Source organism: Balaenoptera physalus, assembly GCF_965194825.1.
Source record: "Balaenoptera physalus genome assembly, contig: HAP1_SCAFFOLD_2295, whole genome shotgun sequence".
Classification (NCBI taxonomy): Eukaryota; Metazoa; Chordata; class Mammalia; order Artiodactyla; family Balaenopteridae; genus Balaenoptera; species Balaenoptera physalus.
Genome location: NW_028124512.1, coordinates 8,698 through 36,628, shown reverse-complemented (window position 1 = coordinate 36,628; position 27,931 = coordinate 8,698). Strand labels below are relative to the sequence as shown.

At 42.7% G+C, this 27,931-nt stretch overlaps 2 long non-coding RNA genes across 4 annotated transcripts in view; one reads left to right on the top strand and one right to left on the bottom strand.

Annotated features, from left to right (window-relative positions):
* Positions 1 to 26,985, top strand: part of LOC309654215 — a 33,975-nt gene extending 6,990 nt beyond the window's left edge. For 2 of the 3 annotated variants that reach the window (XR_014260043.1, XR_014260044.1), the window contains one exon: positions 1,096 to 1,153. This is a non-coding gene — a long non-coding RNA (uncharacterized lncRNA). Of the gene's footprint in view, positions 1 to 1,095; positions 1,154 to 26,494 lie in introns of those variants that run through there. The other variant, XR_014260042.1, reaches the window with a different exon arrangement.
* Positions 6,487 to 8,198, bottom strand: LOC309654216. The gene is made up of 3 exons (XR_014260045.1): positions 7,504 to 8,198; positions 6,860 to 6,920; positions 6,487 to 6,583 (listed from the first exon to the last, which is right to left on the bottom strand). It is a non-coding gene; the product is annotated as an uncharacterized lncRNA (long non-coding RNA).
* Positions 26,986 to 27,931: the final 946 nt, after the last annotated feature.

Sequence of the window (27,931 nt, the reverse complement as noted above, 5' to 3'; positions counted from 1 at the left end):
TTCTTTTTCAGAAGTAATTAAAAACTACACAAGAATTTTCTCTGAGGGCACTGGTACTGATCTCCTCCTGCACCTTCAGTTTGCTACATGGCTTGGGATCCATTCAGAGCCGGCTGGTGGCTCAGGCTCATTTGAGTGGGTGTCAGGCCGCTGTTTGAAGGGTCTCTGTGGTCTTGCTGGGGCGCTGGGCGCCTGTGTGTGGACTGCATGGAACTGTGTGCAGGTGCCTTGAGGTTTCTCTTCTCAACGAGGGCTCTGTATAAGGCTCCTGTGAGAGGTCTCTGTGAAGTCTATGTATTATCTCTGAGAGGTCCCTGTGTGGGGTGAGTGTGGGTCCCCGTGTGGAACCAGTGTGGGTCCCCGTGTGGAATCAGTGTGGGTCCCCGTGTGGGGTGAGTGTGGGTCCCCGTGTGGGGTCAGTGTGGGTCCCCGTGTGGGGTCAGTGTGGGTCCCCGTGTGGGGTCAGTGTGGGTCCCCCTGTGGGGACTCTTAGTGGGGGGCCCTCCATTGCTGGCCTTTCTGCACCTCACAGAAGGAGAAGGGCAAAGGGACTTGCAGCTTCTTGTTTCTTGCTGTTTGTCACTGTCCCTCTGTGTCACTTCTCCCGACAGGTGCCTTGGGCGTCCAGCACCCTCAAACCCAGCACTCACCTCTTGGTGCCCCTGAGAGGACCCGGCAGCAGTCAGGCTCAGGGGCCCCGCTCTGTGCCAGCCTCTCCTGAGCTCTGGAAGTTGTTCTGTGCTCTGGGTCCCAGCCCCTCCCAGGGCCCCTGGCTGTGCCCCCAGTGCTGTGTCTGCCCCGGAGGAGGGGGCCCAGAGGTGAGACCTGGCTCCAGGGAGAAACCACAGCACAAGCAGGCCTGTGGCCGCTCCCCCTCAGCAGGTCCTGGTCCCGCATGTTGGGGTCCTGACAGGCGTAGGGCAGGGCCATTCAAGCTGTCACCTGGATCAGGGGACCCTCTGGAGCAGAACTCTGCAGCACGGGAGTGACTGTGACACAGAGCCCCCGATTGCTCTGTAGAATTGCTCCTGTCTCCCTGGTTTCCCGTGTGGACGGGCCGGGGAGGAAAGCTGACGGCACCCTCGTTCTCCGCAGGTCACTTCCCGCCCGCTGGGTGACACATCCTGTCTGCTGGCCTCTTCCCCCTCCAGGCTGTGGGGTGAGCAAGGCTGACAGCAGGTGAGACTTGCTACGACCCCAGCACAGTCCCTGAGCCTGTTAAGTCCCACTTATCCCCTGGGGGCCTCCTTGGGCCACGCGTGTAGGTAAAGGTCACAGACCGCGAGTCTGTCGTGAGCTCCCAGTCCTGTGAAAGTTGATTAAATACATTGTGGGGAAGTGAACCTTCCCTGCTTGGGGGCTCCACGGCCTCTGGGAGCCTGGCCCTCTGTGGAGGAGCTCCAGGGGCCTTCCCTCTGTCTGGGCTCTGGGAGCTGGAGTAGGGGGAGAGTCTGGGCTGGGGCCACCATAAGCCGCTGGCCCCTGACTTCTTTTCTCTGGGCCTGTACACGGTGGTGGGACGCCAGGGGCTCCTTGGGCACTGCGCCGTTTATGGGCGCCTCTGCCACTTGCCTCCTTCCCCTGCATCCCACCCTCGGGGCACATGACAGACAGTGAGGTGACTGCACACACAGTCACACCCCTGCTCGTTCCCCAGGGGGCGGGGAGCACTGTGAGTAGGGCTGTCCTCTCCTCCGGGGCAGGGGTGGACGGCCCTCGGCGGCCTCCATGCTCGTCACCTCACACCCTCAGACCTGGGAGTGCGCGGTCCTCCTCCTCACCGCTGCTCCAGAGTGTGAGAAGGACAGAGGACGCGTGACGCTCCCGGCCCACCTCAATCCCAGCTCCATCGGGGAGAGGAGGAGCTTCCAGGGCAGGCATCATCTATCCCCACCAAGACATGGGGGCAAGGTTTCTGCCACGTCTGGACTCTGGGCTAGCACTGCCCCCAAACTCCTCTCCTTATTCTGACATGTGAACTTGTCTCTGACACTTTCTGGAGCCTGAGGGGAATTTCAGCCTCTGCAGACCCCTCCCCTACAGTCCCACAAGTTCAAGGTAGAGAGAGAGCAGGAGAGGACTGAGCCGGTTCCTGAGAAGGGGGAGGTCTTTAGGTTTAGTTCACCTTGACACGTCCTGAATGCTGTTGCTTGTTTCTGTAATGCTGCTATTATGGAAACTTAAATGCAGTGAGGGAATTGAGGTGAGGATGGGTATTCCACGCTGGGATCAACCTCCCTCCATGGCCCCATCCCATCTGGAAGCCAAAGCAGGCACCTGGGAAGAGTGGACCCTGATCCCTTCCCTTCCCCCCAGCAGGGCACAGACAGAGGCCACCACCTCTCATGAGAAGAAACATTTATTTTGGGAAACAAAAATTGTGGTAGGAAGAAGCCATTAACACATAGACAATGTGTTAACATGAGAAGAAACAGGTTTTCTTTGCATGACCTGCACTTTTCCTTGCACTGCTTTCCTACCAGGAGAGGCATGAGAAGCACACTCTGGTTGACCAGAGGGAACACATTTTTGAGGACATGTTGGATGATGGCGCAGGTGGCCTGAGTCACCTGCCACCCTTGGTCTACGCTGGCAGGGTCTGACTGGGGACTCCAGTTCCCTGGGTGGGAAGGCAAACTTGTCGCCTCTGCCTCTGGTATGCCTGCTGTTGTTAAGGTAGCTGTGGTCCTTGGGGGTGGCTTGGTGACTGTAGGCTGTATCTTTCAACACTCTTCTCTGTTCTGAAGAGGAGAGAACCCTGTGGTAGTACGAATGCCCCTCTGCTGGGGCCTGGAGCTGTTCTGGGTGCTGATTTAACTCTGAGGCACAGAGTCCTTGGTGAAGCCCCAGTTTGTCTACTAGGACCTGTCCAACAGCTGTTCCAATCGCCCGAGGATCAATAGCCCTGCTCTCTACAACAGATTTGCCTTTGGTTGGTTCCTGGTGGTGAGCAGTGGCTGATACAGGCTTGCCTTTTTGAAGGGATTTTTCTGTTCCTTTGCCTTTTTTATTGTGGCTAAGATACTGCAGAAAGTGCCTAAGATACTGCAGAAAGTGCCTTGTCCATTTTTGGCTTTCTGGTGAAAGCTCTCTCTTCTCTGGCGAGAGCTGGGGGTGTTTGCTCCCAAGGGACTCTCCTCTTTCCCTGACCTGAGAAGCGTGGCTCATCCCACTTGCTTGAGAAGCCTTTAGTCCTGAAGACCTTTCTTCATACTCTCCCGGTTTGGGCCTCCAATCGTCCTCCCTCTCATCAGTTGGGGCAAACATCTTGCTCTGGCTGTTCATTTCTTCATCCTCTTCTGGTTTGAGCCTCTCACAGACCTCCCCATCATCAGTTGAGGCAAACTGGCCCTTACACGGGTCCCTAACCTTTGCTTTCCTGGGTTCCTGTTGTCCCTGGTTGCTTCTCGTTTCTTCATGTTCTCCTGGTTGCAGTCTCCTAACGCTCCTGCACTCCTCAGCTGGGGCAAGCGTCTCGCTCTGGCTTCTTGTTTCTTCATGCTGTCCTGGTTGGGGCTTCGTGAAACCCCTCCACTCCTCAGCTGATGCGAGCACCTCCCTCTGGCCCTTCATTTCTTCATGCTCTTTTGGTTGGGGCCCCTTAAAGTCCCTCCACTCCTCAGTTGGGGCAGACATCTTGCTCTGGCTGTTCATTTCTTCATCCTCTTCTAGTTCGAGCCTCTCACAGACCTCCCCCTCATCAGCTGAGGCAAACTGGCCCTTACACGGGTCCCTAATTTTTGGTTTTCTGGGTTCCTCTTGTCCCTGGCTGCTCCTCATTTCTTCATGCTTTCCAGGTTGGAGCCTCTTAAAGCCCCTCCACTCCTCAGTTGGGACAGACATCTCACTCTGGCTCTTAAATGAGTCCTTAAGTTTTGGTTTTCTGAATTTCTGCTGCCCCTGGCTGCTCTGTTCACTCACGTTGAGGTCATATGGCACCACCTGGAAAGCTGGTGCGTCCTCACTAGCATGTTCCCTCTGGGAACTGGAAAGAGACCTATGAGAAGCCAAGATGTCTGCAGGAAGGAGCACATCAGTGTGAGAGTCTTGAAGGAGCTCACCAGTGGCACGGCCTTGAGCCACCTGTGTTTTAAGGCATGGCTCCTTTGGATGTTGGGCAACTGACTTTGTTGGTAGTGACAGGGTTTTGCTAGCGGCTGGAAACCCCAAGACAGTCCCATTCTCCCAGCTTCTGCCCATGAGGTTGACTGTGGGCATCTGATAAGGCAGTCTGCCCTCCTGTCCAGTCAGAGGGGCCTCTGAGGGCCCATACCTGTCAGCAGGTGAAGTCTTTCCCAGGGCCCTCTGGATTTCTGTATGCTCAGGTGAGGGAACAGGGAGGGGACTCACCAGGGTGGGAACTGTTGCTTTTGTTATCACTTTCATTCCCTGATGGGGCTGAGGTTTTCCCAAGAACTTATTAGCAAAGTTGGCTTTTGAGTGTGCCCCAGATTGCCAGGTGGCAGAGGGGGAAAAGGTGGACCTTGGAGAGGACAAGGGTTGAGCCCCACATGGCTTGAGATTTATGGGCTCAAAGGCCTGTTTGGGTAGGCCCCACCTGTGCCTTACCCGCCACCTTATAATATGTGCTTCCAGCATCTGCTGAATGCTTGGACTGAGGAAGGAAAGCATACGGGAGGAGTTTACACAGGGTTTCCAAGACTTCAAGGGTGCTAGATTTCTGATTTCCTCGTGAGGGTGGGGCTTAGAAAAAACACAGTTGGCAGCAAGCCAGGATTGACGCACAATCACAGGGATCAAACCTTGATTAATCTGCCTCGACTTTGTGCTCAAATGGGCTTTCAAGATTTTTTCTAGATGTTTCTTCTCTGGGCTACTGGGTAAAGAGTTTCTAGAGTCACTCATCAAGGGCCTCATCAGGTATCTTTCTGACTCCTTTTCAGAGTTTCTTTGCAGAAACTTCCCTGGGAGCCTGGCCCCGGAGGAAGCTTTTGAGATCCTCCTCAGACATGGCCTTAGACCCTTGCCAAAATCCTTCCCTGGTTGAAATTGCATTTGACCCTTCCTATGGGATCTCCTAGGGTGCCTGGACCTTATCTTCTGTGGGCCCAGTCTCCTTTTGCCTGTAAAAGCAGAGGGCTGCCAGGGTCCCTGCTTGCCCTGTGCCTGATAAGTCCTTAAAAATTGGCACTGAGAGGAACTCAATTCCAGAGACAGAGACAGGTGGATACTGAGGCACAGGCCCCTCTTGGTTTGATCTTTGATGAGCCTCTTTTGAAGATGTTGCTTCTGGAGATCAGGGCCAATTAAGTCCTCATGATGAATAGAAACTGACCTTTGGGCCTGAGAGCGCCCCCTCTCTTGGGGAAGGTTGAGATTGAGTTGGCTAAAGCCTTTCTGAGATCTTTTGACCACAGAGGATGAAGGCTTCCCACTTTTCAGTTGCTTCTGCAACAAGGGGCATTTCAGACATTGAGTTTCAGTTGGGATAAAATATGGTGTCTTGTTCTGAAATGTAGGACAATCTAGTCCACAGGTACTCATCTGGGGTGGAGAATAAGGTGGTCTGAATGGGAGAGAAGATGGGAGGTAGGGCTGGGCCTGGATCTGAGCCAGAGGTGAGGACTGGCACAGAGGCAAGGTTTGAGTGAAAGGCTGGGGTGGGACCCCCGGGCAGGGCAAGACTGCGGCCTGGGAAGGACCTAAAGGTATTCTAGGTTGAATTGAAACTGGAAAGCCATTAGAAACTCCACTGAATAAAACAAAGGGTGCCTGCTGTTGAGTAGAGCTCCTAGTAGGCACCAGGGACTCGCTGTGCAGAGAGGGGTGACCACAGTAGAGCTGGGTGTATGTCAGTTCCAAGTGGTCCCTCAAGACCTCGGAGTGTAAGAGCTGCCGAGGACCGGGTAGCTGCTCTGTTTTGTCTTTCCTGTTCCAGAAAGATTGAGGGGTTGTGTTGTCCTGCTCAGCACCCAGTGATTTCCACACATTCCCTAAAGTGTTCAGGTGGTAGTCTGAGCTCATTTGTTCCGAGAATGACCCATCCTTTTCTTTCCCCTTATGAATCTTTAGTTCTACTTTCTTGGTGATTAGAATCTCCAGCAGCTTCTGGACTTCAGGGTTGACAAGTGAGGGGCTACCAGTCTCTACCTGCTTGTCTGTGGGCTCTTCCTGGAATGGGGCCCCTGGTGGCTGGTGGGACAGGTGTTCTTGCCGGGACTCACTCTGTGATGAGGTGGGGAAGAACAAGGCCTTGGTAGTCTTCCACCAGAAGGACAGGAACAAAATGGGATAGCATGCAAGGCCAAGACTCAAGATGGCTGCGATGGTAGATGCCAAAAAAGAGTTACCTGGAGGTGAGCTCTTTGCAACAGTGCCAAGGGTGATTCTCTTCAAGTTGGATTGGTCTTGAGGTTCTTTTGACAGGGTGGAGGCCACAGGTAAAGAGCCCTGGGTCAGAGGAGCCAGGGCAGCTGATGGGCACGTGGCAGGAACAGCCTTTTCTGAAGGTTCTCTGCAGGGCTGGTGGGCTCCAGCAGACGCTGCTCTGCACACTTCACCAGGGGGGTCTTGATAGGAGAGCTGATGAGAGCTGCCCTTGTCAGGGAGCCTCCCCAGGTGGCTTCAGGAGACATGAGGCACAAGCTGCAGCCAGGAGCCCCCAGGGCCAGGAGGGCTGGGCAGGCCAGGCAGGGGTGGGCACCTGTGGCCCACAGCCCTCCACAACCCCCATGCTGACTTCACAGTGCTCCTGCTGTCCCTCACCCCAGGGCTTTGGCCATACCCCACCCTCAGCGCTCCCCCTCCCAGCTCAGCCCCAGGCTGCCTGCAGCCCAGGTGTCACACCATAGGCTTTGGGTGGAAGAAGAACCCAGGAGAGAAGGGGAAGATTCTTTACCTTTGTAGAAGTGAAGTCAGGGCCCGAACCTCTTCCAGCTCTTGCAGGCAATCTCTGAAAACTGGAAAACAGCAGAATGGGTCATGGTGGTGAAGGCAAGGGCTTAGGGGGTCTTACAGGAGGCTGAGTGCTGTGTCCCTTTAAGGGGACACCATTGGGAGATTGGAGCCCAAGCACCAGTGTCCAGGGCCACATGATCCCTGACAGTGATGGCGAAGCTCATGAAAGGGTTTATCATTTACAAAGTACTTCCATATCCATTACCCCTTGCTGCCCTCCCATCCTCCCTGTGGGGGACAATGGGCAGGGGTCACATCACAGAGGAATCTGAGCAAAGTTAAACAACTTGTCCACGGTCGGACCTGGAGGTCCCGCCTCCCAATCCAGGCGCTATTGGTCCACTGTAGGCCACACACCCCTGCTGGGCCACACCCTTTTCCGGGCCCCTTACTGCTTCATTGTGCACATGGAATCTGGGAAGTATCTGGGTTCTGCCCTCCTTCCCAGGAACCTCCCTGAGGGTTCTGTTTCTTGAGGCACAGGCCCTGCCACTGGCCTCCTCGGAGCCTGTGGAGTGGGCCCTCAGGGCTGGGAGAGATGGGGCCTAACCCTCGGGGCACACAGGGCTGAATGGCACAACTTACCTTTCAAAGCTCTGTTTTTCATCTTAACCTTGTGTTTCCCCCTCCACTCCGTCTGATGCTGAGAGACAGAAAAAACGAGGACCTGGGACCCAATTCTCACTCTCCCCTCTCTAGACAAGCATCAGACACTCAGTGTTCATACATAATATGACTTTTTACATTTAACTAACAGAGCTCTGTGGTTTTTCTTGCCTTTCACTCATTTTTAAAGAGGATAAAAATATTTTCTGTTTTCCTTCTCTGAAGAACATAAAGAAGGATTTTCAATGTGAGATTCACCCTGGATTTCTTTTGTCACTGTTCCTCTGCTCAAGAAACACACACATTCTCTGAACTACGGGTTCATCTGAGCTCCAACAGGTGGGTCTCTGCTTCCCGAGGCCAGGGCCACTCCAACCCCCGCTCTGAGGCTCTCAGGGCCTCAGCACTGCCAGCAGATCAGCCCTCATCCGAGACACGTGTTCACAGCTGGTGATCCATTGCTCATGGGCCTGTCCTCTGGCTGAGATTGAACTCAGTATCCAGTCCTCGACCTCCGGTCACTGTGTGTGAGACTTGCCCTGGAGCCCTCTACCACACCTGGACAACTGGTCTGAGATCTTTGGATACAAATCCTAGTGTTCACTCTATCCCCTGCCCAGGCTGGCTTGCCCTTAGAGGGATGACGTCCTATTCTTAGGAGTAGATGTCCTATTCTTTCCCATTTTAGGAGTCTCTGAATTTGATTCAGAAAAGTGGAAATAATAATAGAAAAGAAGGGAGAAGCATGTGCTTGTGGGTCTGGCCCAAGGGTTCTTTACCTTCGTGATGTTTCCATGTTTCCTAGGAGGTGGTGAAGATAGATTATTCTGGCGGTAGGAGAGTAACAGGAAATAGAGCCCCAGTCCACACAGAAAGCCAAGGATGGTGGCACTCGCCCAGGAAGTACGACTGGAGTACAGCCAAGTATCAAAAGTGCTTTTCAGAGAAAAGAGAGGATTCTCCATCATCTGAATCACATTGCTGGCTTCAGGCAACTGAGCACAGGATGTGTACTTGGGGACTGATGTCCTAGGCCTACATCATAGAGCTGTGGTCTGGTCACAAAGGGCTCTTGAGGGTGGGGGAGGGAGTAATAGAGGAGGAGGCTGGACCACGGCCCCTCCCCACCATCCGCCCCACAGCTCTATCCCTCGACCCTCATGGGTCTTCTAGACCTTAGTCAATTTTCTATTCATTCCACCTGGAAATCACATTTTTCCTGGTTCCTCAGCTCTCTTGGGGATTTCGAAAGATTCCCTTTCTCTCCTATTGAATCATTACTTATTTCAGCAGAAGCTGAAGATACAATAGGAAGGCCATTAATATACAGTACACTTTTTGCTTCCCTTTCCAATTTCAATTGAGAAACTTAAGTTTTCTGTTTTTTGACAAATAATTTGAGCCCTCAACAAACAAAAGTTTTTTTTTTTTTATTCATTTAAGTGGTCTGCGGATTATCCAGTTCATTTGGATAATACCCTCCATAGGTATGGATCTCTTTCTAATTAATGTTGTCTGGAGAGAAAGATGAAAACAGCTTTTCACAATTTAAATGTCATTGGTCTCCTGTCAGAATACGTTTTTATTGTGTTTTATCATACAAGATGGTACATTTCCCTACTACTTCCTCAGCATCTGTCAGGTATATTAGGAAATGGGTTTTTTCCTCAGGTAATTGCTCAAATCTATAAGATGGTTTTAGGTCTACTCTCTCTGACCTGTTTTGACCTTTAAACCTCTTCGAGTCCTAAATGCACGTCGCATTTCTTTCTAAGATCCTGGGAGGTGTGGCCATTTGAAAAGCCTTCACTTTTTCTCGCCATTGATATTTACTGTTATACCTCTCTGCGAGGGCTGCTTGATAGGGATGTTACATGAACATTCCCCCTGCTTGTTTTCTGTGCTTTATGGGAGTAATGTGAGCTTTCTGTTTTAGATAATTTACTATGTTCTCCACTGTGGACAAAGCAGGGAGTGAGCATATTGCTGTAAGGCAAAAAAGCATGATTGATAAGGTGGGTGTAAAACAAGCCAAGAGTCGTGGTCCTCATGTGCGTAATAGGTTCCATCAAGTGAGGGACAAATGGAAGTGATGCAAAGAGAGAGAATGGAAATGAAACTAAGAAATAATCTCTCCATTTTTATTTTCTTCAATGTCACCAGCCTGGATGAAAAGACTTCAAAGCACATAGAACCAATGAGTCAAAAATTATATTGTAATTATACATCCATGATTTTCATGTGAGTTCTTAGATCATGTTTTACCAGGTATTTTTCTGAAACATTTTTCTGAATAAATGGAAAGGTGTTCCTGATAGGCAGGAAAGGCAGATATCAACATTTTACAATTGACTTCAGAGATGTAGAGAGCTGGAAAGAGTGTTGTTGGAAATTAATGACTTTTTTCAAACCCTTCCTAAAACTGAGGTTGCAGGACAAGCAACCAACAGGAACTCTAGAGAGTGACAGGCACCTGCAGGGAGAAACAGCAACTTGACATTCGTTTACTTAAAACAGACACAGACTGAATGAATTATAAGCCCAGAGATTAAACTAGACAATTTTAACAAATTGAGCAACAAAACAAACAACCAAATAGCAGATTATAAACCAAAGAATAAAATAAATGTCCATGAGTCCATACTTATATAAATAAATCATTGACCAGAAAAATAAATTACAGAAAAATTACAAATAATACATAAAGATATTTAGATATTCCTGCCTCCAAGAAGTGGAGTTTTATTTTGATCATGTATTGGGTTTAGTGTTGGGTTTCTAGCTAACAGAGATTTGAGAGAGAAAAAGAATAACTTTACAGTGAATAAACCTGGCAGGTACCACCTAAGTCTAGTGGTCCTGATAACATCCTCAATTATAAGTCATCTTGAAATCATGTACCCTCCGATATGATGCATAAGAAAAGCATTCACCTCTGTACTATGCTTCCCCCAAACCCATAACCCAAGTCTAATCATGAGAAAATATCAGAAAAAAGCAAAATGAGAGATATTCAAACTTGAAAAAGTCATGAAAATCAAGAAAAGACTGAGAAGCTCTCACAGATTGAGGATGACTAGGCAGATAGATAACTAAATGCAACATGTTCTTATTTGGATCTGGAACAGACAAAGGACATTAATGGAAAGACTTGGTGAAAGTAGAATGAAGTCTGCAGTTTACTTAATAGTGTAGTACCAATGTTAATTTCTTAGTATTAACAACTGTACTATGGTTATATAAGATGTTAACATTAAGAGAAGCAGTTTCCAGAAGTCATCACTCCTATCCTTACGATAAGGAAAATCTGGAAAAACTGGAAATCAACAATTCTTTCCCATTTCAGGAGTCTCTGTAGGTGATTCAGAAAAGTGGAAATAATAATAGAAAAGAAGGGAGAAGCATGTGCTTGTGGGTCTGGCCCAAGGGTTCTTTACCTTCGTGACGTTTCCATGTTTCCTAGGAGGTGGTGAAGATAGATTATTCTGGAGGTAGGAGAGTAACAGGAAATAGAGCCCCAGTCCACACAGAAAGCCAAGGATGGTGGCACTCGCCCAGGAAGTGCGACTGGAGTACAGCCAAGTATCAAAAGTGCTTTTCAGAGAAAAGAGAGGATTCTCCATCATCTGAATCACATTGCTGGCTTCAGGCAACTGAGCACAGGATGTGTACTTGGGGACTGATGTCCTAGGCCTACATCATAGAGCTGTGGTCTGGTCACAAAGGGCTCCTGAGGGTTGGGGAGGGAGTAATAGAGGAGGAGGCTGGACCACGGCCCCTCCCCACCATCCGCCCCACAGCTCTATCCCTCGACCCTCATGGGTCTTCTAGACCTTAGTCAATTTTCTATCCATTCCACCTGGAAATCACATTTTTCCTGGTTCCTCAGCTCTCTTGGGGATCTCGGCTTGAACCCACCATTTTCATAGCCTTTGAAACTCTGAAATTCTCCCAGGATTTTGGCTGTTTCCCAACGATTTTAACTCTCAGAATCTCCTTTGTTCACAATTCCATCGTTTTTTCATCTCGCATATTTACATTTAAGTTGTATCAATACTTTCTCAGCAAATTTCAGTTATACAATACAGTATTATCAACTCTGGTCACCATGTTGTACATTAGATCCTAAGACTTTCATCTCATACAAAGTTTGTACCCTGTTGCCACCCTCTCCTTATTTCCCCCAACCCTAGCCCTTGGCAAACACTCCTCTGTTTCTATGAGTTTGACTTTTTTCTGTGTAGATTCTGTATATAATTGATAATAGGCAGTATTTTCCTTTCTCTGTCTGGCTTTCACTTAGCATGATGTCCTCTAGATTCATCCACATTGTTGCAAATATGAACACCACTTTTCCCATATAATAAGTTTTTTACTTTCATCAACCCAGAAATAGAATTTTTTTTATACTTATTTAATTTTGAATATTTAATTTGTTATAGTTTCCATCCACCTTTGCCGACTTCACTCAGAATAATTAACACAAAAATTCAAACTAATGATGATTATTTCAAATTTACAAAACCAAGTATAACAAAAAGATAAGTAATTTAACCTCTAAATGATATGTTTTGTGTTAGTAACATTTTATACTTCTGAAGTTAGAAAAGCTTCGCAAAAACTGTACACACACACACATTTTGACAGACCAATGCAGTATATTCAAATCCAAAAATTAAGCATGTCCTCATTTTCTCTAAATCTTTTGTATATTGTCTTGACCACATTTCTTCTCACTCTGCCCAAAATAGACAGTCTCCATTCTCCAGAGTTTAGAAACATGTGTGGAACACCCAGAAGTCAGAAATGGGTTAGGTGAGCTTAGGTTCTCATCTTTAGAGTAGACACTGGGACTGGAGGACCAAGGCCTGGGTTAAAGTCATCTACAGTAGCCTTTTCTGATATCCCTAGTGTGTTCTACACATATTCTCTTTTTCAGAATACACCTTGCCTTCCCCCTCCTACCCTACCCTCTCCAGACCCTGGAGCTTCGAGTCTTGCCTGTACCTTATAGAGAGGGCACTTTGAGTCTTATAGGAAATCCCCTATGACATCATTGGACATCCCTTTTGGCAGGTGGAATTGGGTATTCACTTAGGGATTGTACTTTTTAATCACTAGCTGGTTAATTTTTCTTAATATGTGAAATATTTATTGGCCATACTGTCATGAATGTACCTGTTCAAGAACATGTCTCTAGCATCTACTGTTGCTTTTATTACAGTCTCTTCACCCTTTATGATATTGTCACTGGGGCATGACAGTCCTCAGTGTGAACAACTAGGGCACCTGAGGAGCATGGAGGTCCCTAATTTAGACAACTAGAATCAATGGAGATCATGGTGGGTCCTGAGTTCTGCTTCATTTGCAGGGGGACTTATGACTGAAATGTGAGTCTCATCTTGACCTAGAAAATCAGGCTTGGGCATGCAAGGAATCACCTTCCAATATGATTCTGTGAGATAATGGAAAATATATATTGGTCTCTGCCACCAGTGCCTGGCACAGAGCTCCTGAAGCTCTTGTGATTTCCTGGGTGATAGGAGTGTCTTTTTTTTAAATTAATTTTTATTGGGTTATAGTTGATTTGCAATGTTGTATTAGCTTCTGCTGTACAGTAAGGTGAATCAGTTATACATAGACATATACACACTCTTTTTTAGATTCTTTTCCCATATAGGTCATTACAGAGTATCGAGTAGAGTTCCCTGTGCTATACAGTAGGTCGTTATTAGTTATCTATTTTATATAAAAGTGTCTTTTTGTGATAGGGATGGGGCAGGCACGTGGCTATGAGTGAGCAACCATCAGCAGTCCCACTCAGCCACTGGTTGGCTTTGCAGTGGGCCCCTCCCCCTCCCCTTCCTCTGTTTAAAAGGAGCCTGCATTCAGACTGGAGGAAGATGGTTCTTTGAGACACTAGTCTACCATCTTCTCAATCTGCTGGCTTTCTGAACAAAGTCATTATTCCTTACCCCAACACCTCGTCTCCTGATGTACTGGCCTGTCGTGCAGCGAGCAGAGTGAGCTTGGGCTTGGTTTCATTTTGCTCTCGTGAGGTGACTCTGGGTGGGCTCCTGGGTGGCTCCTGGGTGAGGGCTGGTCACCAGAAAGACCAAGCCATGATGCAGGCTTGACATTTTTAGCCCCACCCCACTATTCTCTTGAGAAAGGAGAAGGGCTAAAAAGGGAGTTAATGACTGATCACATGCCTACATGAGGAAGTTTCCGTAAAAATCCCTAAAGTACAGGATTTGGAGAGTTTCCAGGTGGGTGAATACATCCACATTCTGGGAGGGTGACACACCCCAACACTGCGGGGACAGAAGCCCCTGAGTTTGCGACCTTCTCAGATATCATCCTATGTATCTCTTCATCTGAATGTTCATCTATATCTTTTCTCATATCCTTCGATAAACTGGTAAATATAAGTACTTCCCTGAATCCTGTGAGCCACTTTGGCCAATTAATGGAACCCGAGGAGGGGGTCTTGGGCATCATTTCCTGAGTACAAATTATTGATTCTCTGAACCCTTTTGTACACGAGTGCTTAGATATTCACCTTTGTAGGTATTAGACAGTTACACATACAAACACTTACAGATTATGGAAAGATGATTTTTTACTTGATAAAAAGATAATCTTGGTTATACCAAAAGAGGTCTTGTATAAGTTGTTCTTATTACCCTAAGCTAGTATATTTATTTCCAATTTATGCATATTTTGATCACAGAATAATTTGTTGCATAGTTAACTCTCTTAGTAGTCACCAAAATCATGTTTAATGTCTTCCTCAAGAGATAAGACAACTTTATACTTAACAAGTCAAACAAAGGTCTCTTTCTGGAGCTGGGACTGAAATTCAAGTCTGCTACTTTATTGCCTCTTATCATCAAATGATGTAGGAACAAATTAAGAAAAATATAGAAGAATGTCAAGTAAGATAGTGGGTATACTGTGAGTTATTTTATTTACTTTGTATTTAAAAACACATAACACTTGTGAAGTGTCAGGTATGGTTCCATTTAAAATACTGACCATTTAATAGTTTAATAGTTTATGTGTGACATAAATAATGTATATCTGTGGGATCTAACACAAAAAGCATCACAAGCATGTCTGAAAATAGAATTGCTCTTAGTAATGTCAGACCATAACTGTGCAGTTTGTCAAGGTGTTCTTACTATAAATTCCCAGTGTATCACTTTTCACTGAAACTTCTGATGATATGCATTTCAACCCTACTTTGCTGTTTTGATCAAGGTTTTCCTTTCTACACTTTTACAACAGTACTGTAACATCGTAAGCATGATTCAAAGTGTAGTTCTTTAAAAACTTCCTTTAAGAGAATTTTAGAGAATCCTGCAAAGTACATTTCTCCACATGTATCATCCTACTTCTGTCAAACCACTTAGCATTTGCTTGATAGCGGAATCATCTATGGATATGTCTGACTTTTCTCCTAGATAGCAAATTTCTGGAGAGCAGGGACAGTTTTGGGCAGATTCAAGCAACATGGAGAAACCCTGAGATTCTGTGGGCCCAGGCGTCCCTCTTCCATGCAAGGCCTAGGTAGGGTTTGAGCCAGGTGACTTGCCCAAGATCATATGTCTAGTTTGTGGCAGAAATAGGCCTATCACACAGTCCCTTGACTCTTAGTCCTGTATTTTTCTACCACACAGCTCAAGCCAACTGTGACCTGATTGTCCTTGTATAATGAAGATGGCCTTCCAATAAGCCAATAAGTAGATATTGGGCACTAAAATATGCCTAACATAGCAGCATGGGACTAAGGAGGAAATAAAAGAAAACTAATAAGAACCATCATGTATTTATTATTATGCCACCAAATAGAATTTTTTAGCCTTCATCCTTATAATAAAGTACCAGTTTGGGGAAATAGCCCACTACCTTTGCTCATTTATGCACCGCAGATGATATGGGTTGTCATTGGATCTGAAGACAATGTATGTGTTGACTTTAGTATCACAAATCTTATCTTCACTGTGCTATATTTTGCTTATGATTTGTTTATGAATTATGCATCTATGTTTATGAGGGAGATTGTGGTTCTTCCTGAAATGCAAGGTTCCTGGTCTTATTAACAGCTATGCCACGACCTCCACCATAGTCTTCCAGTTTGCCTGTTTCTTTGGTCTCAGCATTCTCTGCTATGACACACAATGCTAATGTCTGGATTGCGACGCATGTAAATTCCAGCAGGGTGGAAGGAATGAAAGAGGATGAGAGAAATCTAGCACTGCCAGAAATTAAGAAGTGAAAAATCTTGGGGAAATGGGAATGGACACAAAAACCATTAAAGAGAGTTTATTTCATGAAGACAAGGTTGTTTTCACATTCAAAAAAATCAATCATTATTACACATCATATTTATAGGATAAAGGAGGAAAGTCCAATGATCACCTTAGTAGACGCCAGAAAAAGAATTTGGTGTAACCCAGTATGTTAAATGACTTATTTTTCTATTGCATCATATTCTTGACAATCCTAATGTTGTTTCTTGTATTTAACAAACTCTAAAACCTAATCCTGCTCAGTACTTTTCTAGGCTTACATGTATATTTCTTATGAAGCCTTTAGGGCATGTGTTTAGAATGTAAATCAATAAGAAAACTCTTCCAGAAAACCTAATCCAACTAGAATAGTGTGTATAGTAGAGAGGAACCCTCGTGTTAAATAAAGACCCCTCCCCTAAAAAATTAATCAGTATTACATTGGATTATTTCCCTGACCTATGTGATGCTTTTTATCTCTGTAATAAAAGAAGCCATAAGTATAGGAAGTGCCTGCTGCTCAGTTATTAAGGTGAATTTCAGAAAGATTCCCTTTCTCTCCTATTGAATCATTACTTATTTCAGCAGAAGCTGAAGATACAATAGGAAGGCCATTAATATGCAGTACACTTTTTGCTTCCCTTTCCAATTTTAGTGTTTCTGGAGTCATCATTTAATGTTGTGATAATATTCAATTGAGAAACTTAAGTTTTCTGTTTTTTGACAAATAATTTGAGCCCTCAACAATCAAAAGTCTTTTTTTTTTTATTAATTCAAGTGGTCTGCGGATTATCCAGTTCATTTGGATAATACCCTCCATAGGTATGGATCTCTTTCTAATTAATGTTGTCTGGAGAGAAAGATGAAAACAGCTTTTTACAATTTAAATGTCATTGGTCTCCTGTCAGAATACGTTTTTATTGTGTTTTATCATACAAGATGGTACATTTCCCTACTACTTCCTCAGCATCTGTCAGGTATATTAGGAAATGGGTTTTTTCCTCAGGTAATTGCTCAAATCTATAAGATGGTTTTAGGTCTACTCTCCCTGACCTGTTTTGACCTTTAAACCTCTTCGAGTCCTAAATGCACGTCGCATTTCTTTCTAAGATCCTGGGAGGTGTGGCCATTTGAAAAGCCTTCACTTTTTCTCGCCATTGATATTTACTGTTATACCTCTCTGCGAGGGCTGCTTGATGGGGATGTTACATGAACATTCCCCCTGCTTGTTTTCTGTGCTTTATGGGAGTAATGTGAGCTTTCTGTTTTAGATAATTTACTATGTTCTCCACTGTGGACAAAGCAGGGAGTGAGCATATTGCTGTAAGGCAAAAAAGCATGATTGATAAGGTGGGTGTAAAACAAGCCAAGAGTCGTGGTCCTCATGTGCGTAATAGGTTCCATCAAGTGAGGGACAAATGGAAGTGATGCAAAGAGAGAGAATGGAAATGAAACTAAGAAATAATCTCTCCATTTTTATTTTCTTTAATGTCACCAGCCTGGATGAAAAGACTTCAAAGCACATAGAACCAATGAGTCAAAAATTATATTGTAATTATACATCCATGATTTTCATGTGAGTTCTTAGATCATGTTTTACCAGGTATTTTTCTGAAACATTTTTCTGAATAAATGGAAAGGTGTTCCTGATAGGCAGGAAAGGCAGATATCAACATTTTACAATTGACTTCAGAGATGTAGAGAGCTGGAAAGAGTGTTGTTGGAAATTAATGACTTTTTTCAAACCCTTCCTAAAACTGAGGTTGCAGCACAAGCAACCAACAGGAACTCTAGAGAGTGACAGGCACCTGCAGGGAGAAACAGCAACTTGACATTCATTTACTTAAAACAGACACAGACTGAATGAATTATAAGCCCAGAGATTAAACTAGACAATTTTAACAAATTGAGCAACAAAACAAACAACCAAATAGCAGATTATAAACCAAAGAATAAAATAAATGTCCATGAGTCCATACTTATATAAATAAATCATTGACCAGAAAAATAAATTACAGAAAAATTACAAATAATATATAAAGATATTTAGATATTCCTGCCTCCAAGAAGTGGAGTTTTATTTTGATCATGTATTGGGTTTAGTGTTGGGTTTCTAGCTAACAGAGATTTGAGAGAGAAAAAGAATAACTTTACAGTGAATAAACCTGGCAGGTACCACCTAAGTCTAGTGGTCCTGATAACATCCTCAATTATAAGTCATCTTGAAATCATGTACCCTCCGATATGATGCATAAGAAAAGCATTCACCTCTGTACTATGCTTCCCCCAAACCCATAACCCAAGTCTAATCATGAGAAAATATCAGAAAAAAGCAAAATGAGAGATATTCAAACTTGAAAAAGTCCTGAAAATCAAGAAAAGACTGAGAAGCTCTCACAGATTGAGGATGACTAGGCAGATAGGTAACTAAATGCAACATGTTATTCTTATTTGGATCTGGAACAGACAAAGGACATTAATGGAAAGACTTGGTGAAAGTAGAATGAAGTCTGCAGTTTACTTAGTAGTGTAGTACCAATGTTAATTTCTTAGTATTAACAACTGTACTATGGTTATATAAGATGTTAACATTAAGAGAAGCAGTTTCCAGAAGTCATCACTCCTATCCTTAGAATAAGGAAAATCTGGAAAAACTGGAAATCAGCAAGTTTTCATAGACTCATCAAAGAACTAAAGTTGCAAGGCTAATTGTCACCCCAAAATTTGGAGAGACAGGCACATCCAGAGAGATATAGGAGCCAAGATCTGCTTACTTGCAGTAGGAGCCATAGACTAGCAGGATGACTTAAAAGGTAATTTTGACAAACTGCTGGAAGCCAAGGATGACTAGTTGAGAGGGAGAAAATCCTGGGGGCCAGACTCTTGGGGGACGTTCCCTTCAGGAACCCCTGCAGGCTCTCATGGTGAGGATGGAGAGAGGTGCCCTGGTGGCTCTGGAGGGGGTGGGGACGAAGGGGTGGCAATGGAGCTTTCTTTGTAGCAGAATCTTACTCTCCAGAGAAAGGACTTGGCCAGAGTGCAATTCTGAAATCTTATCCCAGCTAGAGGAAATAAATTCTCCCCCAATTCAGCCTTCTACATCCTTCCTTTCTCATGTGATGTGGTGTGTTGGGGGAACATGTCAGCAGGGGATAGGGCTTCAAGGAAATGCTGCAGCCAAGGGAAGGCGTAGCGGCAGGGGAAAGAGCCATATCCTTGGGGAGAGTCAGAAACAGTTGTGAAGGCCACACCCTCAAACAGAGTCCCACTAGAGACTGGGATTTACTGCAAGATTATAGAATGTTTTCCCTCCCTCACAGTTCACCATCACACCCGCAGGCCTCCAGGATAGTTAAGAGTAGATCACAGCCAAGAGAACTGCAAGACACAGACTCAAGCTGAGCAACAGTACTTAGGGAAACCCCAAAATCAAGATGAGAGACAAGGGACTTCCCTGGTGGTCCAGTGATTAAGACTCTGTGCTCCCAATTCAGGGGGCCCAGGTTTGATCCCTGGTCAGGGAACCAGATCCTGAATGCCGCAACTAAAACCCGGCTCAGCCAAATAAATAAGTATCAAAAAAAAAAAAAAAAAAAAGAGGAGAGACAAAAACAAGGACATTAGAGGAATTTGAAGCCTTTGGCACCTATGTTACCACAAACATTAAAAACAGAACAACTGACAAAGATCAGAAAATTATATCTACATAAAGGAGGAACTTCCAAGGAGAAATGAATGCTGGTAAAATTAAATCCTTGAGTTTTCTGCTTCTTAATCAATCTAAAAAATAACTTTTATCAGCCCTGGTGGCCTAATGGATAACATATAACTGTTTTAAGGGACAATAGTAACAATGTGTTAAGGAATTATGGCACATGGATAAGTGAAATTAATGACAGCCACGTGACAAGGATGGGAGAAAAGAATTGGGAATACTATGTTATAAAGTTCCTGCACCCATCAAGTGGTGTAGTGTTATTTCAAGGTGGGATTAGATTATTTTAAAAATGCATATTGTAAACTCTAAAGAAACCATAAAAAATTTAAGAAGTATAACTTACACTCTTAAGTGAGGAGATAAAATGGAAACATTAGGGGAAACTGGGTACAAGGAACAGTCTGTACTATTTTTGCAACTTTGCTGTTATTCTAAAATTATTCCCAAAGTAGTAGTTTAATATGTTCCTTAAGTGTACTTGCTTAATTATGAAACTGTCTCAAATAAATTAATGGTGGATCTCTTGCCCTCAGTTCCTAATTTTTGAAAAGTAAAAAATCCTGGAAAAATTAGCACATTTAAGTCAGTTTCTCCACCCCACTCCAGGTGATTCTCTCCACATTGTCCCTCATTTGGCTATATAGATTATTTAGTTCTTTTTAGGATGCTAATACAGCTGTCACTGTAGCTATGTATGCCCCATTAATGTATGTAACAGAATATGCCCACATAGATTGCTGGATATATATGCCCTTATTCATGTTTTCAAAGACAAAAAATAAACAAGAGGATTGATTTTATTCAGGCTTTTGCAATAAGAAGATCAGAATGTCTTGCAGGGTGGTTTTTGCCTTAGACTTTTTTAGGGAAAGTAGAAAAGTTACAGGTGGGGCTGATTTACAGTTGGAATTATTTTGCAATTAGGTGAAGTCTCAGTCAGTTAGATGAACAGGAAGGTTCATCTCTGTGTCTGGCTAGTTTTAGAAGGACAGACAGTTCTGAGCTCAGCTAATCATTCATGGAACAAAGAAAGGGAAGTTGAGAGATCAGTGCCTGGTCTTATCAGCAGGTTAAGGCAAAAGGGGAAAAGTTGGTGTTTCCCTGGTCACAGATAAACAAGGGAGTGATCTCCAGGTCTTAGGGGAATCCTGAGAAGGCCTGGGTAGCAAATCTTATCTTAAGTGGGGTGGTTCTTTGTGGTACACAAAAGGTGGAGGATTTCAGAAAACAGAGGATAGGGTGATTTCTTAACTGTTGCTATTTTCTGAGATCACAAATCACAGGTAAAATTCAAAACTGTTGGGCCTCAGTTTTGTTCATGACCAAGAAATGTCATTCATTGTTGAACAACACAGAGGCAATCATAAACCTTTGAGTGGGGCAAATCTGGGTCTAAGGAATAATCTCCTGAAGACTCTTGTTTGGCGTTGTTCCTGCAAAATCATTTGAACAATTGTTGAGAGGAAGTGGAAAAGATGAGCGTTTTAGAGTTCTGGAGATCAGGCATCTTAAAAGAGGGATTCTAAAATGAAGAAGAGAAATATTAACATAAAATATTATAGTAAGTAAAAAGTCTGTACCCTCTCTTTTCCATGTGAAAATTAGAGGCAAAATCATATAAACTTAAAATTATGTTTAGTAACTAATTTTCAGTATTTTATCTTATTTAAAAATGTATAGGTATCTAAAGAATACTATTATTTAACTCAGTTTAGCATAAGTCTAATGTTTTAAGTTACCTAAAGATCTTGGAAACTATCTTCATACCACAAAGCATAAGCACTGTTAAGATTGGTTTGAATAATGATTCAATTTGGTTAAACAAAAATTTACATTTTTCATAATCTGAAACATCTGGTAGATACAATGCTAGTTTATTCAATCAGAAAAATTTTATAAGTTTCGGAAGAGCATATCCAGGTAGAATAAAAATGTATGATGTTGAAAACATAGCTGTTTTTATTAAACCAATAATATTAAGCTAGTCTTTTTTGATAAAGATTTGCCTTAATTATGTAAACTTGAATTTTACAAACTTTTTAGTTAGTTTCCATAAGAATACATTTTTAAGCATATGAAAATATCAGAAGTTCAGTTTCCTTAATTTCTGGTAATTTTAGAACTATTCAATTTATGTGTGTTTGTTTATGTTTAAGCTAATCAAAACAGAATTCTCTTTAAGAAATTTCATAGTGCAATTTTGTAATACCATCCAAAGGTAGAAACTTACTACACGTTCATAGACAAAAATACATACAGACAGACACAAATAGAGAGGTTCAGTTCTACAACTTTAGCCATGCATTGGACAAAAGCACAGAAATACTAATACATGATCCCTGGGCCATATAAAAGAGTTAGCTTTCATCCTTGTCCCACCAATACTTGTAAAAGAGATCTTCAAGATTCCCTTTGTCCTGATGTTTAACCTTATGGATGCTGTGTACTAAATTTTCGGCAAGTAACCAAGAAGAGACCAAGTGGCCATCTGGGTATCTCCAGAATCCATCTGGGTGGCAAAACATCCAGCTTGTTTCCAATGAGATTGTTCAGCCTCAGGTTTTAGCAGGCTGTTGTGCCATAGGTTCCTTAAGTAGAGTTTCCCATCTGTAAAAAAGATTGAGCAAGGGGAAGTATGTAGGTGGCAGAGGACAAATTTTCTTGGGAAGTGGCTATGTTAACATTTTTGTCAGTCAGGTAGTTTCCTTGGCTTTGGGAGTTCTGGCTTCCAGTGTGAGCTTTGATTTTGAGAATAGCTAATTATTTGGTTTGCAATGTCTTCTAATAGGTCAGTGACTTGTGTTCCGTTTTTGATGGGTATTCCTGCAACTGTCATTGAACACTCTGTGTTTCCATTAAAGGGGGCTTAGGGATCTTGACAGAAGCAAAAGAAAGTCGGGTGGTCAGTGAGAGCAATTCAGCGGCAGAGGTGCCTAGGCAGAGTCAGGGGCCCAGAAGGTAAGGCCATTGGGAGAGCAAAGAATACTGTTTTCCAACTGGAAAGTTATTCTCTTCCCAGAAAGTTTACTGCAATTTTGGGGCTAATGCTGGGTAAATCATGCCAGGTAGTAAGAAGTTCTAGTGAGACAGAAAGAGGTTTAGATAAAGGCAGGTCACACACAGCATGAATGTATGTCGGTTCTGGAGTTCTGTGCGCCTCCTTGGGCTGCATGGCCTCCTTTAGAGAGACCTCCTGCAGGAATGCAGCTTTCTGTTCTCCCGCACAGATGGCCAACCTGCTACTGCATGCTGAACCCTTGCTCTGACTAATTAATTTTTCTTCTCCACTTACTTCTGCTTTTAGTAAGTGAGCCAATTCACCCCATTTCCTATTGTAAATTAGATAAACCAAACATTAGATACAAAGAGAGGGATAAAGAACCAGTTTCTTGGTTAAGCTTGACCTCTTTTATGTGTATCCAGTTGTTGTGTTTTTCTGCTTGAATGGGATGTGGTATTAATAGGAATAAAGCCAATGAGGCAAACAAGTCTGAGCGGTCTGAACATCACATAATAAACACTGAAGGAGGGCTGGTTTCCATAGTTGTATGTCAGCGTCACTAGGCACAGAACATTCTAGAGACACCTGAGTGGTTTGGGACAACTGGGTCAGGGATAGCAATTATTGTGTGAGAAATTCCAAATAAATAATTAGCATGTGTTCATGCAGAAGAAACCCTATTCACAGTAAACCAATTAGGGGTGCCTGAGGATAGGAGCACAATAGAGAATCACTGTACTTACAGATAAATAGAAAAAGGAGACTACAGAATATGCCTCTATATTGGTTTAATTTGTAAATTAAAAAAAAATAATGTGAGGTTTTATATGAATGAAGAAAATGCGATATATTCAAATACATATATATATTTCACATATATCTATAAAGACATATAATGAAATATTATTTATCCATAACAAGGAAATCCTGCCATTTGCATGAACCTGGAGGACATTATGCTAAGTGAAACGAGCCAGACACAAATAGGTAAATGCTGTGTGATTTCACTTACATATGGAATCTGAAAAAGTTGAACTCATAAAGCCAGAGAGTAGAACGGTGGTTTCCAGAGGCTCGGACATGGACAGAATGGGGAGATGCTGGTCAAAGGGTACAAACTTCCAGTTATAAGATGAACGAGTTCTGGGGATCTGATGTACAGCCTGGTGACTATAGTTAGTTAATACTATACTGTACACTTGAAATTCACTAGGAAAAGCTAACTGTGTGAGGTAATGGATGTGTTCATTAACTTGATTGTGGTAATCATTTCACAATACATATGTATATTAAATCATCACATATGGCACTTAAAAAAATCACGTGTACAACCTAAGTATATACAATTTTTATTTGTCATTCATACCTCAATAAACTGGAAAAAATACTGAAAAAAAAAGTGGAAAGATAAGCCACAGACTGTGAGAAAATATCTGCCATTTATATCTGATAAAGAACTTGTAGCCAGGATATATAAAGATCTCTTAAAAACTCAATAAGAAGAAGACAAAATAATTCAATTAAAAATGGGCAAAAGATTTGAATAGACATTTCCCCTAAAGAAGGTATACAAATGGTGAATGCCACATGAAAAGATGTTCAATATCATTAGCTATTAGGGAAATGCAAATTAAAACCCCAGTCACATCCACAAGAATGGCTAACAGAGAAGAGAAAGAAGATAAATATTGGTGAGGGTGTGGAGAGGAACATTGCTGGCAGGAGTGTGAAATGGTACAGCCACTTTGGAAACCAGCTTAGCACTTTCTTAAATTGTTAAACAGAAATTTACCACATGTCCTAGCAAAATTCTACTAGTAGGTAACTACTCAAGAGAAATGAAAACATTATGTCTACAGAAAGACTCACACATGACTGTTCCTGGCAGAATTATTCATAATAACCAAAAAGTGAAACAACCCAAATATCCATCAATAGGTGGGTAAATAAAATGTATAAGTGGTTAATTAAACCTGTGATAATAATGGCAAAAAGGCCCAAGGGGAGAAAACAGTACACTGCTGTAAGGTTCTTATACTACCTGTGAAGTGGTATAATAAAAGCTGAAGATAGGCTGTGATAAGTAAAAAGTATAAGTGAAAATGTATATTTGAAACCCTGAAGCTACAGCTAAAACAACACAACAAATCACAACCAGTAAATTCTATGTTCCAGGTGATGCTACCGACTGAGTTATACCAAACCTGCCAGTATCTAACAAAAGGTAAACTAAAAGATAGGAGATTTTTATACCTGCTTTCACTTGGCTTTTTAGTTATCTGAATTTCATTGACATAATATATGTCTTGTGTGAAGAAGATGGCAGAGAATAGTATTGAGAGTTGTTTTCTGCTCTCTGTTTTTATGTTTTCAAGGAACAATTTAACCTTTACCCTCTCCAATCTTAGGCAAAATTGCAACACTTTGCTCTCTATCTCCACACAATTAGCCTTTCATGTACATTAACCAAACAAGATTATTTACTGTAACACTATTTGATAACCGTAATTCAATGTGTTTTAAAATGAGGTATGCTCTGCAGAAAGAAGAGTCAATAATGCTTACCTTGTGAGAAACTAAGAAGTATGAATAATGATTGTAGGACTCATATGGCTTTGTTATTACAAGGTTTATAAAGGTAAAGCTCCCCAAAGAGTTTACATGCTTTAAAACCCTGAACTGTAGTCAATCTGAACTTGTTTAGATTGCACATCTTTATTCAGAGTATTAAAAGTAAAATGTACATAGATACCTTTGAAATATACTCACGGTGAAAACTCAAAATTCAAAACTATGTTGCAGTTTTTACTTCACTCCTCCCCATACTCTCAGGCGTTTTTTTGTTCTCCTAAAATCTGGGCACTGTCAATCCCTGAATGAATAAAATAATTTTTTCAAGTCAGGTGCCCTTTGGGAAATCACATCTAAATTAATCGAGCAAAATGTTGTCGAAAAACGTTCCATAAGGAAAACTTTTGAGATGCACAGAAAACCTCTGTTTAAACCATGTAAAAACTAACCAGAATAGCCAAGAAGTTTGGGAGTTGGAAATAAAACAAAAAGACATAGCCCACAACACATGCACAAATATACATTTCAATATTTTCTTGTTTTCTATTTATAATCAGAGTAAAGAATTGTCACTAAATGGTTATGAAGGAATTTTAAAATAAATCTGATGTTATAACTATTGAGATAAATTAGTAAATCAAACTGAACCAAAACCAAATGTGTTCATGGGGGCAGGGGGCAGGCTCATTCAGGGAAGGGTTTTGGAGAATTAAAAATATAAACCAAATGGAATATTCTTTATTGAAAAATATTGTGAGGTTTTAATTTGTTTATAAACAAAGTCCTTTAAAATAATCTCTTGAGCCAAATAATTCTTATTTCCCTTCAATATCATTAGGAAAACCAGTGAGCTGTTCGTATACATGGCAATTGATAGGTCAGCATATTGGTTAGAAACCCAGAGGTATTTATCATATTTCATTGTTATGCAGACATCAAAGACTGTAAGCATCTTGTTATAGCAAATTTGATATATTTTATTTCTAAGTGGCAGCTAAGGAGGTATATTTTCCAACTCACCCTTCAAAAGAACCTACTGTGAGGAGTGTGAGAAAGTGACAGCCTCCAGCTGCTGTGCCTCTGGACCTTTGGGACCCCTGACAGCCTTTACACTGAGGCTGTGCTCTCCCCAGGCTGCTCCCAGCCAATGTTTGGATAATGGAACAGGGCCGTCCCTGCCCTATGTGGGATTACCATAGCTGGCAGCCTTTGCTCCGGGACTCCCTATACGTGTAGCCAAGACTTTCTCAGAGCTGCATTGAAGTCTGAGGCTCTTCTTCCACAAGCCTCCCTTTCCCTGTCTCCTTTCACAGGTGTCAGATCTGCAAGGCAGTTCGAATGCTTTTCCCTCCTACTCCTGCTCCATCACTTCTTTATCCTCCACAGGTGTTTCCCTGGCAGATCGCTTACATGTCTGATTTCATCTTGGCATCTGCTTGCAAGAGAACCCTAAGTGATCCAACAAGAAAAATAAGAAAAATTTCCTTTGGGCTCCTCTAGACTCCACTGATCCATAGCAAGTGAATCCTTTTCTAGGAATTAATGGCGACACTCAACTCAGCTTAACATTGAAGGTAGGAAAGCAAGGATTATTTTTCACTCCAGAAAATGAATGACCCGTTGGGACTGCAGATAATAAAACTTGGGGAATAATAAGAGGCATCTCCAAAGGACTGGAAATGCTTCATCTAGATTTAACACAGACAGGGCATTGTCCTATAAAACCACACAGATCTTAAATTCAATAGATCAAAATTTGTTTAAATTGTGTAAATCTAGAAAGATCTTAATTGTTCTTTTAAGTTTAAAATATTTGCATAATTCATGACAGGTTAATTTTTTTCAAGGATTTTTAAAAATTTGTTTTCACATGTGATTTTCTTTTTTTTTTATAATGCAAAGTAATTCAGATCCTAATTAAGAGAATAAATAGGCACCATGTATGGCTCCCTACACACCCCCTTTTCATACCCAAAGCTCTGTTTTCTCTTCAACACCATCTGTTTAAATCTCCCAGTCTAGCTGAGATCCTTCTGGCCTGTTCTCTAACTCATCAACTAAAAATACTTAGTTTCAGCACTTAAAAGGAAAGACTGTTCTGCCTCTTCTTAGTGCTGGAACCCACTTGTTCTGCCCTGCAGCCCCCTGCCCCTACCTCACTACCTGGCTCACCCCATCTTGTCACTTGTTTCTAACACTGATGACCCTCCGTGGGGAGACCTCTCCCCTGATCCTTCTTCCGAAGTAACCCCTTTCCATCTGTTTCTCCTTGACTTGTTTATTTTTCTTGGCATTTATTACTAACTAAAATTATTTTTCTTTGTGTGCTGCCTTAGTAATTAAGGAAATGTAAATTAAAACATAGTGAGATACCATTTCCCAAACAACACCAAATTGGGCACATTTAAAAAAAGGTGACATTGTCTTTAAACTGCTTGTAGGGATGTAAATTGTTACAACCACTTGGGAAACAGTTTCTCATAATTTAGTAGGTGTGAATGTGTAAACATTTTGACACAGCAATTGCACTGTATATAACCTAGAGAAATTCCAGCTCCTTCATATAGAAAACTCATTTAAGAATATTCATAGCTGTTTTTATTGTAATATCAAATATGGGGGAAAAACAATCCAATCAATTGGAATGGATGTGTTTGCTTAATATAATTTTATAAGGGATACAATAAAGCAATGACAATAGACTACAGTAAAATTTTCGTAATAATGAATACTATAACACTGAGCAAAACAGCAAGTTGCAGAATACATACAGTATGATTCCATTTTTTTAAAGTTCAAAATATGCAAGCCAGGGGCTTCCCT